The sequence below is a fragment of the Schistocerca serialis genome, chromosome 2, assembly GCF_023864345.2.
Source record: "Schistocerca serialis cubense isolate TAMUIC-IGC-003099 chromosome 2, iqSchSeri2.2, whole genome shotgun sequence".
In the NCBI taxonomy this organism is placed as follows: domain Eukaryota; kingdom Metazoa; phylum Arthropoda; class Insecta; order Orthoptera; family Acrididae; genus Schistocerca; species Schistocerca serialis.
In genome coordinates, this window is record NC_064639.1 from 1,124,190,656 (window position 1) to 1,124,200,371 (window position 9,716).

The 9,716-nt window shown below is 53.8% G+C and overlaps 30 non-coding genes across 30 annotated transcripts; 10 read left to right on the top strand and 20 right to left on the bottom strand.

Moving 5' to 3' along the window:
* Positions 1-106: 106 nt before the first annotated feature.
* Positions 107-179, bottom strand: Trnav-cac (transfer RNA valine (anticodon CAC)). The gene has a single exon. It is a non-coding gene; the product is annotated as a tRNA-Val (tRNA).
* A 402-nt stretch (positions 180-581) lies between these two features.
* Trnap-agg (transfer RNA proline (anticodon AGG)) lies at positions 582-653 on the top strand. Its single transcript has one exon. It is a non-coding gene; the product is annotated as a tRNA-Pro (tRNA).
* A 194-nt stretch (positions 654-847) lies between these two features.
* On the bottom strand, positions 848-920 carry Trnav-aac (transfer RNA valine (anticodon AAC)). The gene has a single exon. It is a non-coding gene; the product is annotated as a tRNA-Val (tRNA).
* A 158-nt stretch (positions 921-1,078) lies between these two features.
* On the bottom strand, positions 1,079-1,151 carry Trnav-cac (transfer RNA valine (anticodon CAC)). The gene has a single exon. It is a non-coding gene; the product is annotated as a tRNA-Val (tRNA).
* Positions 1,152-1,553: 402 nt separating this feature from the next.
* On the top strand, positions 1,554-1,625 carry Trnap-agg (transfer RNA proline (anticodon AGG)). Its single transcript has one exon. It is a non-coding gene; the product is annotated as a tRNA-Pro (tRNA).
* Positions 1,626-1,819: 194 nt separating this feature from the next.
* Positions 1,820-1,892, bottom strand: Trnav-aac (transfer RNA valine (anticodon AAC)). The gene has a single exon. It is a non-coding gene; the product is annotated as a tRNA-Val (tRNA).
* A 158-nt stretch (positions 1,893-2,050) lies between these two features.
* Positions 2,051-2,123, bottom strand: Trnav-cac (transfer RNA valine (anticodon CAC)). The gene has a single exon. It is a non-coding gene; the product is annotated as a tRNA-Val (tRNA).
* Positions 2,124-2,525: 402 nt separating this feature from the next.
* Trnap-agg (transfer RNA proline (anticodon AGG)) lies at positions 2,526-2,597 on the top strand. Its single transcript has one exon. It is a non-coding gene; the product is annotated as a tRNA-Pro (tRNA).
* Positions 2,598-2,791: 194 nt separating this feature from the next.
* On the bottom strand, positions 2,792-2,864 carry Trnav-aac (transfer RNA valine (anticodon AAC)). Its single transcript has one exon. It is a non-coding gene; the product is annotated as a tRNA-Val (tRNA).
* Positions 2,865-3,022: 158 nt separating this feature from the next.
* On the bottom strand, positions 3,023-3,095 carry Trnav-cac (transfer RNA valine (anticodon CAC)). Its single transcript has one exon. It is a non-coding gene; the product is annotated as a tRNA-Val (tRNA).
* Positions 3,096-3,497: 402 nt separating this feature from the next.
* Positions 3,498-3,569, top strand: Trnap-agg (transfer RNA proline (anticodon AGG)). Its single transcript has one exon. It is a non-coding gene; the product is annotated as a tRNA-Pro (tRNA).
* Positions 3,570-3,763: 194 nt separating this feature from the next.
* Trnav-aac (transfer RNA valine (anticodon AAC)) lies at positions 3,764-3,836 on the bottom strand. The gene has a single exon. It is a non-coding gene; the product is annotated as a tRNA-Val (tRNA).
* A 158-nt stretch (positions 3,837-3,994) lies between these two features.
* On the bottom strand, positions 3,995-4,067 carry Trnav-cac (transfer RNA valine (anticodon CAC)). Its single transcript has one exon. It is a non-coding gene; the product is annotated as a tRNA-Val (tRNA).
* A 402-nt stretch (positions 4,068-4,469) lies between these two features.
* On the top strand, positions 4,470-4,541 carry Trnap-agg (transfer RNA proline (anticodon AGG)). Its single transcript has one exon. It is a non-coding gene; the product is annotated as a tRNA-Pro (tRNA).
* Positions 4,542-4,735: 194 nt separating this feature from the next.
* Positions 4,736-4,808, bottom strand: Trnav-aac (transfer RNA valine (anticodon AAC)). The gene has a single exon. It is a non-coding gene; the product is annotated as a tRNA-Val (tRNA).
* A 158-nt stretch (positions 4,809-4,966) lies between these two features.
* On the bottom strand, positions 4,967-5,039 carry Trnav-cac (transfer RNA valine (anticodon CAC)). The gene has a single exon. It is a non-coding gene; the product is annotated as a tRNA-Val (tRNA).
* A 402-nt stretch (positions 5,040-5,441) lies between these two features.
* Positions 5,442-5,513, top strand: Trnap-agg (transfer RNA proline (anticodon AGG)). Its single transcript has one exon. It is a non-coding gene; the product is annotated as a tRNA-Pro (tRNA).
* Positions 5,514-5,707: 194 nt separating this feature from the next.
* Trnav-aac (transfer RNA valine (anticodon AAC)) lies at positions 5,708-5,780 on the bottom strand. Its single transcript has one exon. It is a non-coding gene; the product is annotated as a tRNA-Val (tRNA).
* A 158-nt stretch (positions 5,781-5,938) lies between these two features.
* On the bottom strand, positions 5,939-6,011 carry Trnav-cac (transfer RNA valine (anticodon CAC)). The gene has a single exon. It is a non-coding gene; the product is annotated as a tRNA-Val (tRNA).
* Positions 6,012-6,413: 402 nt separating this feature from the next.
* Positions 6,414-6,485, top strand: Trnap-agg (transfer RNA proline (anticodon AGG)). Its single transcript has one exon. It is a non-coding gene; the product is annotated as a tRNA-Pro (tRNA).
* A 194-nt stretch (positions 6,486-6,679) lies between these two features.
* On the bottom strand, positions 6,680-6,752 carry Trnav-aac (transfer RNA valine (anticodon AAC)). Its single transcript has one exon. It is a non-coding gene; the product is annotated as a tRNA-Val (tRNA).
* Positions 6,753-6,910: 158 nt separating this feature from the next.
* Trnav-cac (transfer RNA valine (anticodon CAC)) lies at positions 6,911-6,983 on the bottom strand. Its single transcript has one exon. It is a non-coding gene; the product is annotated as a tRNA-Val (tRNA).
* Positions 6,984-7,385: 402 nt separating this feature from the next.
* Positions 7,386-7,457, top strand: Trnap-agg (transfer RNA proline (anticodon AGG)). Its single transcript has one exon. It is a non-coding gene; the product is annotated as a tRNA-Pro (tRNA).
* Positions 7,458-7,651: 194 nt separating this feature from the next.
* On the bottom strand, positions 7,652-7,724 carry Trnav-aac (transfer RNA valine (anticodon AAC)). Its single transcript has one exon. It is a non-coding gene; the product is annotated as a tRNA-Val (tRNA).
* Positions 7,725-7,882: 158 nt separating this feature from the next.
* Positions 7,883-7,955, bottom strand: Trnav-cac (transfer RNA valine (anticodon CAC)). Its single transcript has one exon. It is a non-coding gene; the product is annotated as a tRNA-Val (tRNA).
* Positions 7,956-8,357: 402 nt separating this feature from the next.
* Positions 8,358-8,429, top strand: Trnap-agg (transfer RNA proline (anticodon AGG)). The gene has a single exon. It is a non-coding gene; the product is annotated as a tRNA-Pro (tRNA).
* Positions 8,430-8,623: 194 nt separating this feature from the next.
* Trnav-aac (transfer RNA valine (anticodon AAC)) lies at positions 8,624-8,696 on the bottom strand. Its single transcript has one exon. It is a non-coding gene; the product is annotated as a tRNA-Val (tRNA).
* A 158-nt stretch (positions 8,697-8,854) lies between these two features.
* Trnav-cac (transfer RNA valine (anticodon CAC)) lies at positions 8,855-8,927 on the bottom strand. Its single transcript has one exon. It is a non-coding gene; the product is annotated as a tRNA-Val (tRNA).
* Positions 8,928-9,329: 402 nt separating this feature from the next.
* Positions 9,330-9,401, top strand: Trnap-agg (transfer RNA proline (anticodon AGG)). Its single transcript has one exon. It is a non-coding gene; the product is annotated as a tRNA-Pro (tRNA).
* Positions 9,402-9,595: 194 nt separating this feature from the next.
* On the bottom strand, positions 9,596-9,668 carry Trnav-aac (transfer RNA valine (anticodon AAC)). Its single transcript has one exon. It is a non-coding gene; the product is annotated as a tRNA-Val (tRNA).
* Between the last annotated feature and the right edge of the window lie 48 nt (positions 9,669-9,716).

Genomic DNA, 9,716 nt, shown 5'->3' on the forward strand with positions numbered 1-9,716 from the left:
ACTAAAAAATTCAATAAATGTGGTACTTGCAAAACGAAGGGATATGCAGCAGATCCACACACGACGTGACTCATTGGAGGACAATACGACATAGGCAGGAAAATACTGTTCCCGCCCGGGATCGAACCGGGGACCTTCTGCGTGTGAAGCAGACGTGATAACCGCTCCACTACGGAAACGACGGACCCGAGGAGTCCATCCTTGTTCACTCGAACTTGCCTCAGACTTTCTCTCGTCCGCGAATGCACACACGACAGTTCTTTTGTCAGCCTGGAACCCATCACAGCCGAGGGCTCAAGAAGTCTTCGGGGTGCTCGAGAGGGTGTCTGCCGTAGCACCCCTAACGAGATAGCGGCGTTTCGCGCAGTCGTTATTGCAAGTCATATCAGCAAAAGCAATCACTTTCTCAGCAGCAGGCAGTGCGAGCCCAGCGGCAGCTCTACATGAAGGTACCAATAGCCCAGGAAGGCCGCCGACCGCGGGAATTCGCGCCGCCCCCATCCCGCCAGCGTACACGAGACTTCCAGGGCACCCTGGACGACATCGAGGGACTTGAATATTTGGCATTCGCCGTGTCGCAGGGCTCGTTGGTCTAGGGGTATGATTCCTGCTTAGGGTGCCGGAGGTCCCGGGTTCAAATCCCGGACGAGCCCTAGCGTTTTGTGCAAACTGATCGCACGTCAGTGGCTGAGTCAGCGCAAAAAGCTCGCCGTCAATATCAAATGAATTTCTTATTCGATGTGAGCAATTGGCACTCGGGTCCGACGCGTGAAGGCGATTACGAAGGTTTCGGGTACAGATGGTAGCAGATGCGGGTTAGTACGTCTTGCTTAAAGTGATGAAAAAGTGTTTCCGCCCGGGATCGAACCGGGGACCTTCTGCGTGTTAGGCAGACGTGATAACCGCTACACCACGGAAACTGCTTGTGTGCACCTTACTTCACAGACAACTTGTAGTGATGTTGCCATCGTAACTAAAAAATTCAATAAATGTGGTACTTGCAAAACGAAGGGATATGCAGCAGATCCACACACGACGTGGCTCATTGGAGGACAATACGACATAGGCAGGAAAATACTGTTCCCGCCCGGGATCGAACCGGGGACCTTCTGCGTGTGAAGCAGACGTGATAACCGCTCCACTACGGAAACGACGGACCCGAGGAGTCCATCCTTGTTCACTCGAACTTGCCTCAGACTTTCTCTCGTCCGCGAATGCACACACGACAGTTCTTTTGTCAGCCTGGAACCCATCACAGCCGAGGGCTCAAGAAGTCTTCGGGGTGCTCGAGAGGGTGTCTGCCGTAGCACCCCTAACGAGATAGCGGCGTTTCGCGCAGTCGTTATTGCAAGTCATATCAGCAAAAGCAATCACTTTCTCAGCAGCAGGCAGTGCGAGCCCAGCGGCAGCTCTACATGAAGGTACCAATAGCCCAGGAAGGCCGCCGACCGCGGGAATTCGCGCCGCCCCCATCCCGCCAGCGTACACGAGACTTCCAGGGCACCCTGGACGACATCGAGGGACTTGAATATTTGGCATTCGCCGTGTCGCAGGGCTCGTTGGTCTAGGGGTATGATTCCTGCTTAGGGTGCAGGAGGTCCCGGGTTCAAATCCCGGACGAGCCCTAGCGTTTTGTGCAAACTGATCGCACGTCAGTGGCTGAGTCAGCGCAAAAAGCTCGCCGTCAATATCAAATGAATTTCTTATTCGATGTGAGCAATTGGCACTCGGGTCCGACGCGTGAAGGCGATTACGAAGGTTTCGGGTACAGATGGTAGCAGATGCAGGTTAGTACGTCTTGCTTAAAGTGATGAAAAAGTGTTTCCGCCCGGGATCGAACCGGGGACCTTCTGCGTGTTAGGCAGACGTGATAACCGCTACACCACGGAAACTGCTTTTGTGCACCTTACTTCACAGACAACTTGTAGTGATGTTGCCATCGTAACTAAAAAATTCAATAAATGTGGTACTTGCAAAACGAAGGGATATGCAGCAGATCCACACACGACGTGGCTCATTGGAGGACAATACGACATAGGCAGGAAAATACTGTTCCCGCCCGGGATCGAACCGGGGACCTTCTGCGTGTGAAGCAGACGTGATAACCGCTCCACTACGGAAACGACGGACCCGAGGAGTCCATCCTTGTTCACTCGAACTTGCCTCAGACTTTCTCTCGTCCGCGAATGCACACACGACAGTTCTTTTGTCAGCCTGGAACCCATCACAGCCGAGGGCTCAAGAAGTCTTCGGGGTGCTCGAGAGGGTGTCTGCCGTAGCACCCCTAACGAGATAGCGGCATTTCGCGCAGTCGTTATTGCAAGTCATATCAGCAAAAGCAATCACTTTCTCAGCAGCAGGCAGTGCGAGCCCAGCGGCAGCTCTACATGAAGGTACCAATAGCCCAGGAAGGCCGCCGACCGCGGGAATTCGCGCCGCCCCCATCCCGCCAGCGTACACGAGACTTCCAGGGCACCCTGGACGACATCGAGGGACTTGAATATTTGGCATTCGCCGTGTCGCAGGGCTCGTTGGTCTAGGGGTATGATTCCTGCTTAGGGTGCAGGAGGTCCCGGGTTCAAATCCCGGACGAGCCCTAGCGTTTTGTGCAAACTGATCGCACGTCAGTGGCTGAGTCAGCGCAAAAAGCTCGCCGTCAATATCAAATGAATTTCTTATTCGATGTGAGCAATTGGCACTCGGGTCCGACGCGTGAAGGCGATTACGAAGGTTTCGGGTACAGATGGTAGCAGATGCAGGTTAGTACGTCTTGCTTAAAGTGATGAAAAAGTGTTTCCGCCCGGGATCGAACCGGGGACCTTCTGCGTGTTAGGCAGACGTGATAACCGCTACACCACGGAAACTGCTTTTGTGCACCTTACTTCACAGACAACTTGTAGTGATGTTGCCATCGTAACTAAAAAATTCAATAAATGTGGTACTTGCAAAACGAAGGGATATGCAGCAGATCCACACACGACGTGGCTCATTGGAGGACAATACGACATAGGCAGGAAAATACTGTTCCCGCCCGGGATCGAACCGGGGACCTTCTGCGTGTGAAGCAGACGTGATAACCGCTCCACTACGGAAACGACGGACCCGAGGAGTCCATCCTTGTTCACTCGAACTTGCCTCAGACTTTCTCTCGTCCGCGAATGCACACACGACAGTTCTTTTGTCAGCCTGGAACCCATCACAGCCGAGGGCTCAAGAAGTCTTCGGGGTGCTCGAGAGGGTGTCTGCCGTAGCACCCCTAACGAGATAGCGGCATTTCGCGCAGTCGTTATTGCAAGTCATATCAGCAAAAGCAATCACTTTCTCAGCAGCAGGCAGTGCGAGCCCAGCGGCAGCTCTACATGAAGGTACCAATAGCCCAGGAAGGCCGCCGACCGCGGGAATTCGCGCCGCCCCCATCCCGCCAGCGTACACGAGACTTCCAGGGCACCCTGGACGACATCGAGGGACTGGAATATTTGGCATTCGCCGTGTCACAGGGCTCGTTGGTCTAGGGGTATGATTCCTGCTTAGGGTGCAGGAGGTCCCGGGTTCAAATCCCGGACGAGCCCTAGCGTTTTGTGCAAACTGATCGCACGTCAGTGGCTGAGTCAGCGCAAAAAGCTCGCCGTCAATATCAAATGAATTTCTTATTCGATGTGAGCAATTGGCACTCGGGTCCGACGCGTGAAGGCGATTACGAAGGTTTCGGGTACAGATGGTAGCAGATGCAGGTTAGTACGTCTTGCTTAAAGTGATGAAAAAGTGTTTCCGCCCGGGATCGAACCGGGGACCTTCTGCGTGTTAGGCAGACGTGATAACCGCTACACCACGGAAACTGCTTGTGTGCACCTTACTTCACAGACAACTTGTAGTGATGTTGCCATCGTAACTAAAAAATTCAATAAATGTGGTACTTGCAAAACGAAGGGATATGCAGCAGATCCACACACGACGTGACTCATTGGAGGACAATACGACATAGGCAGGAAAATACTGTTCCCGCCCGGGATCGAACCGGGGACCTTCTGCGTGTGAAGCAGACGTGATAACCGCTCCACTACGGAAACGACGGACCCGAGGAGTCCATCCTTGTTCACTCGAACTTGCCTCAGACTTTCTCTCGTCCGCGAATGCACACACGACAGTTCTTTTGTCAGCCTGGAACCCATCACAGCCGAGGGCTCAAGAAGTCTTCGGGGTGCTCGAGAGGGTGTCTGCCGTAGCACCCCTAACGAGATAGCGGCGTTTCGCGCAGTCGTTATTGCAAGTCATATCAGCAAAAGCAATCACTTTCTCAGCAGCAGGCAGTGCGAGCCCAGCGGCAGCTCTACATGAAGGTACCAATAGCCCAGGAAGGCCGCCGACCGCGGGAATTCGCGCCGCCCCCATCCCGCCAGCGTACACGAGACTTCCAGGGCACCCTGGACGACATCGAGGGACTTGAATATTTGGCATTCGCCGTGTCGCAGGGCTCGTTGGTCTAGGGGTATGATTCCTGCTTAGGGTGCCGGAGGTCCCGGGTTCAAATCCCGGACGAGCCCTAGCGTTTTGTGCAAACTGATCGCACGTCAGTGGCTGAGTCAGCGCAAAAAGCTCGCCGTCAATATCAAATGAATTTCTTATTCGATGTGAGCAATTGGCACTCGGGTCCGACGCGTGAAGGCGATTACGAAGGTTTCGGGTACAGATGGTAGCAGATGCGGGTTAGTACGTCTTGCTTAAAGTGATGAAAAAGTGTTTCCGCCCGGGATCGAACCGGGGACCTTCTGCGTGTTAGGCAGACGTGATAACCGCTACACCACGGAAACTGCTTGTGTGCACCTTACTTCACAGACAACTTGTAGTGATGTTGCCATCGTAACTAAAAAATTCAATAAATGTGGTACTTGCAAAACGAAGGGATATGCAGCAGATCCACACACGACGTGGCTCATTGGAGGACAATACGACATAGGCAGGAAAATACTGTTCCCGCCCGGGATCGAACCGGGGACCTTCTGCGTGTGAAGCAGACGTGATAACCGCTCCACTACGGAAACGACGGACCCGAGGAGTCCATCCTTGTTCACTCGAACTTGCCTCAGACTTTCTCTCGTCCGCGAATGCACACACGACAGTTCTTTTGTCAGCCTGGAACCCATCACAGCCGAGGGCTCAAGAAGTCTTCGGGGTGCTCGAGAGGGTGTCTGCCGTAGCACCCCTAACGAGATAGCGGCGTTTCGCGCAGTCGTTATTGCAAGTCATATCAGCAAAAGCAATCACTTTCTCAGCAGCAGGCAGTGCGAGCCCAGCGGCAGCTCTACATGAAGGTACCAATAGCCCAGGAAGGCCGCCGACCGCGGGAATTCGCGCCGCCCCCATCCCGCCAGCGTACACGAGACTTCCAGGGCACCCTGGACGACATCGAGGGACTTGAATATTTGGCATTCGCCGTGTCGCAGGGCTCGTTGGTCTAGGGGTATGATTCCTGCTTAGGGTGCAGGAGGTCCCGGGTTCAAATCCCGGACGAGCCCTAGCGTTTTGTGCAAACTGATCGCACGTCAGTGGCTGAGTCAGCGCAAAAAGCTCGCCGTCAATATCAAATGAATTTCTTATTCGATGTGAGCAATTGGCACTCGGGTCCGACGCGTGAAGGCGATTACGAAGGTTTCGGGTACAGATGGTAGCAGATGCAGGTTAGTACGTCTTGCTTAAAGTGATGAAAAAGTGTTTCCGCCCGGGATCGAACCGGGGACCTTCTGCGTGTTAGGCAGACGTGATAACCGCTACACCACGGAAACTGCTTGTGTGCACCTTACTTCACAGACAACTTGTAGTGATGTTGCCATCGTAACTAAAAAATTCAATAAATGTGGTACTTGCAAAACGAAGGGATATGCAGCAGATCCACACACGACGTGGCTCATTGGAGGACAATACGACATAGGCAGGAAAATACTGTTCCCGCCCGGGATCGAACCGGGGACCTTCTGCGTGTGAAGCAGACGTGATAACCGCTCCACTACGGAAACGACGGACCCGAGGAGTCCATCCTTGTTCACTCGAACTTGCCTCAGACTTTCTCTCGTCCGCGAATGCACACACGACAGTTCTTTTGTCAGCCTGGAACCCATCACAGCCGAGGGCTCAAGAAGTCTTCGGGGTGCTCGAGAGGGTGTCTGCCGTAGCACCCCTAACGAGATAGCGGCGTTTCGCGCAGTCGTTATTGCAAGTCATATCAGCAAAAGCAATCACTTTCTCAGCAGCAGGCAGTGCGAGCCCAGCGGCAGCTCTACATGAAGGTACCAATAGCCCAGGAAGGCCGCCGACCGCGGGAATTCGCGCCGCCCCCATCCCGCCAGCGTACACGAGACTTCCAGGGCACCCTGGACGACATCGAGGGACTTGAATATTTGGCATTCGCCGTGTCGCAGGGCTCGTTGGTCTAGGGGTATGATTCCTGCTTAGGGTGCAGGAGGTCCCGGGTTCAAATCCCGGACGAGCCCTAGCGTTTTGTGCAAACTGATCGCACGTCAGTGGCTGAGTCAGCGCAAAAAGCTCGCCGTCAATATCAAATGAATTTCTTATTCGATGTGAGCAATTGGCACTCGGGTCCGACGCGTGAAGGCGATTACGAAGGTTTCGGGTACAGATGGTAGCAGATGCAGGTTAGTACGTCTTGCTTAAAGTGATGAAAAAGTGTTTCCGCCCGGGATCGAACCGGGGACCTTCTGCGTGTTAGGCAGACGTGATAACCGCTACACCACGGAAACTGCTTTTGTGCACCTTACTTCACAGACAACTTGTAGTGATGTTGCCATCGTAACTAAAAAATTCAATAAATGTGGTACTTGCAAAACGAAGGGATATGCAGCAGATCCACACACGACGTGGCTCATTGGAGGACAATACGACATAGGCAGGAAAATACTGTTCCCGCCCGGGATCGAACCGGGGACCTTCTGCGTGTGAAGCAGACGTGATAACCGCTCCACTACGGAAACGACGGACCCGAGGAGTCCATCCTTGTTCACTCGAACTTGCCTCAGACTTTCTCTCGTCCGCGAATGCACACACGACAGTTCTTTTGTCAGCCTGGAACCCATCACAGCCGAGGGCTCAAGAAGTCTTCGGGGTGCTCGAGAGGGTGTCTGCCGTAGCACCCCTAACGAGATAGCGGCATTTCGCGCAGTCGTTATTGCAAGTCATATCAGCAAAAGCAATCACTTTCTCAGCAGCAGGCAGTGCGAGCCCAGCGGCAGCTCTACATGAAGGTACCAATAGCCCAGGAAGGCCGCCGACCGCGGGAATTCGCGCCGCCCCCATCCCGCCAGCGTACACGAGACTTCCAGGGCACCCTGGACGACATCGAGGGACTGGAATATTTGGCATTCGCCGTGTCACAGGGCTCGTTGGTCTAGGGGTATGATTCCTGCTTAGGGTGCCGGAGGTCCCGGGTTCAAATCCCGGACGAGCCCTAGCGTTTTGTGCAAACTGATCGCACGTCAGTGGCTGAGTCAGCGCAAAAAGCTCGCCGTCAATATAAAATGAATTTCTTATTCGATGTGAGCAATTGGCACTCGGGTCCGACGCGTGAAGGCGATTACGAAGGTTTCGGGTACAGATGGTAGCAGATGCGGGTTAGTACGTCTTGCTTAAAGTGATGAAAAAGTGTTTCCGCCCGGGATCGAACCGGGGACCTTCTGCGTGTTAGGCAGACGTGATAACCGCTACACCACGGAAACTGCTTGTGTGCACCTTACTTCACAGACAACTTGTAGTGATGTTGCCATCGTAACTAAAAAATTCAATAAATGTGGTACTTGCAGAACGAAGGGATATGCAGCAGATCCACACACGACGTGGCTCATTGGAGGACAATACGACATAGGCAGGAAAATACTGTTCCCGCCCGGGATCGAACCGTGGACCTTCTGCGTGTGAAGCAGACGTGATAACCGCTACACTACGGAAACGACGGACCCGAGGAGTCCATCCTTGTTCACTCGAACTTGCCTCAGACTTTCTCTCGTCCGCGAATGCACACACGACAGTTCTTTTGTCAGCCTGGAACCCATCACAGCCGAGGGCTCAAGAAGTCTTCGGGTTGCTCGAGAGGGTGTCTGCCGTAGCACCCCTAACGAGATAGCGGCGTTTCGCGCAGTCGTTATTGCAAGTCATATCAGCAAAAGCAATCACTTTCTCAGCAGCAGGCAGTGCGAGCCCAGCGGCAGCTCTACATGAAGGTACCAATAGCCCAGGAAGGCCGCCGACCGCGGGAATTCGCGCCGCCCCCATCCCGCCAGCGTACACGAGACTTCCAGGGCACCCTGGACGACATCGAGGGACTGGAATATTTGGCATTCGCCGTGTCACAGGGCTCGTTGGTCTAGGGGTATGATTCCTGCTTAGGGTGCAGGAGGTCCCGGGTTCATATCCCGGACGAGCCCTAGCGTTTTGTGCAAACTGATCGCACGTCAGTGGCTGAGTCAGCGCAAAAAGCTCGCCGTCAATATCAAATGAATTTCTTATTCGATGTGAGCAATTGGCACTCGGGTCCGACGCGTGAAGGCGATTACGAAGGTTTCGGGTACAGATGGTAGCAGATGCAGGTTAGTACGTCTTGCTTAAAGTGATGAAAAAGTGTTTCCGCCCGGGATCGAACCGGGGACCTTCTGCGTGTTAGGCAGACGTGATAACCGCTACACCACGGAAACTGCTTGTGTGCACCTTACTTCACAGACAACTTGTAGTGATGTTGCCATCGTAACTAAAAAATTCAATAAATGTGGTACTTGCAAAACGAAGGGATATGCAGCAGATCCACACACGACGTGACTCATTGGAGGACAATACGACATAGGCAGGAAAATACTGTTCCCGCCCGGGATCGAACCGGGGACCTTCTGCGTGTGAAGCAGACGTGATAACCGCTCCACTACGGAAACGACGGACCCGAGGAGTCCATCCTTGTTCACTCGAACTTGCCTCAGACTTTCTCTCGTCCGCGAATGCACACACGACAGTTCTTTTGTCAGCCTGGAACCCATCACAGCCGAGGGCTCAAGAAGTCTTCGGGGTGCTCGAGAGGGTGTCTGCCGTAGCACCCCTAACGAGATAGCGGCGTTTCGCGCAGTCGTTATTGCAAGTCATATCAGCAAAAGCAATCACTTTCTCAGCAGCAGGCAGTGCGAGCCCAGCGGCAGCTCTACATGAAGGTACCAATAGCCCAGGAAGGCCGCCGACCGCGGGAATTCGCGCCGCCCCCATCCCGCCAGCGTACACGAGACTTCCAGGGCACCCTGGACGACATCGAGGGACTTGAATATTTGGCATTCGCCGTGTCGCAGGGCTCGTTGGTCTAGGGGTATGATTCCTGCTTAGGGTGCCGGAGGTCCCGGGTTCAAATCCCGGACGAGCCCTAGCGTTTTGTGCAAACTGATCGCACGTCAGTGGCTGAGTCAGCGCAAAAAGCTCGCCGTCAATATAAAATGAATTTCTTATTCGATGTGAGCAATTGGCACTCGGGTCCGACGCGTGAAGGCGATTACGAAGGTTTCGGGTACAGATGGTAGCAGATGCGGGTTAGTACGTCTTGCTTAAAGTGATGAAAAAGTGTTTCCGCCCGGGATCGAACCGGGGACCTTCTGCGTGTTAGGCAGACGTGATAACCGCTACACCACGGAAACTGCTTGTGTGCACCTTACTTCACAGACAACTTGTAGTGATGTTGCCAT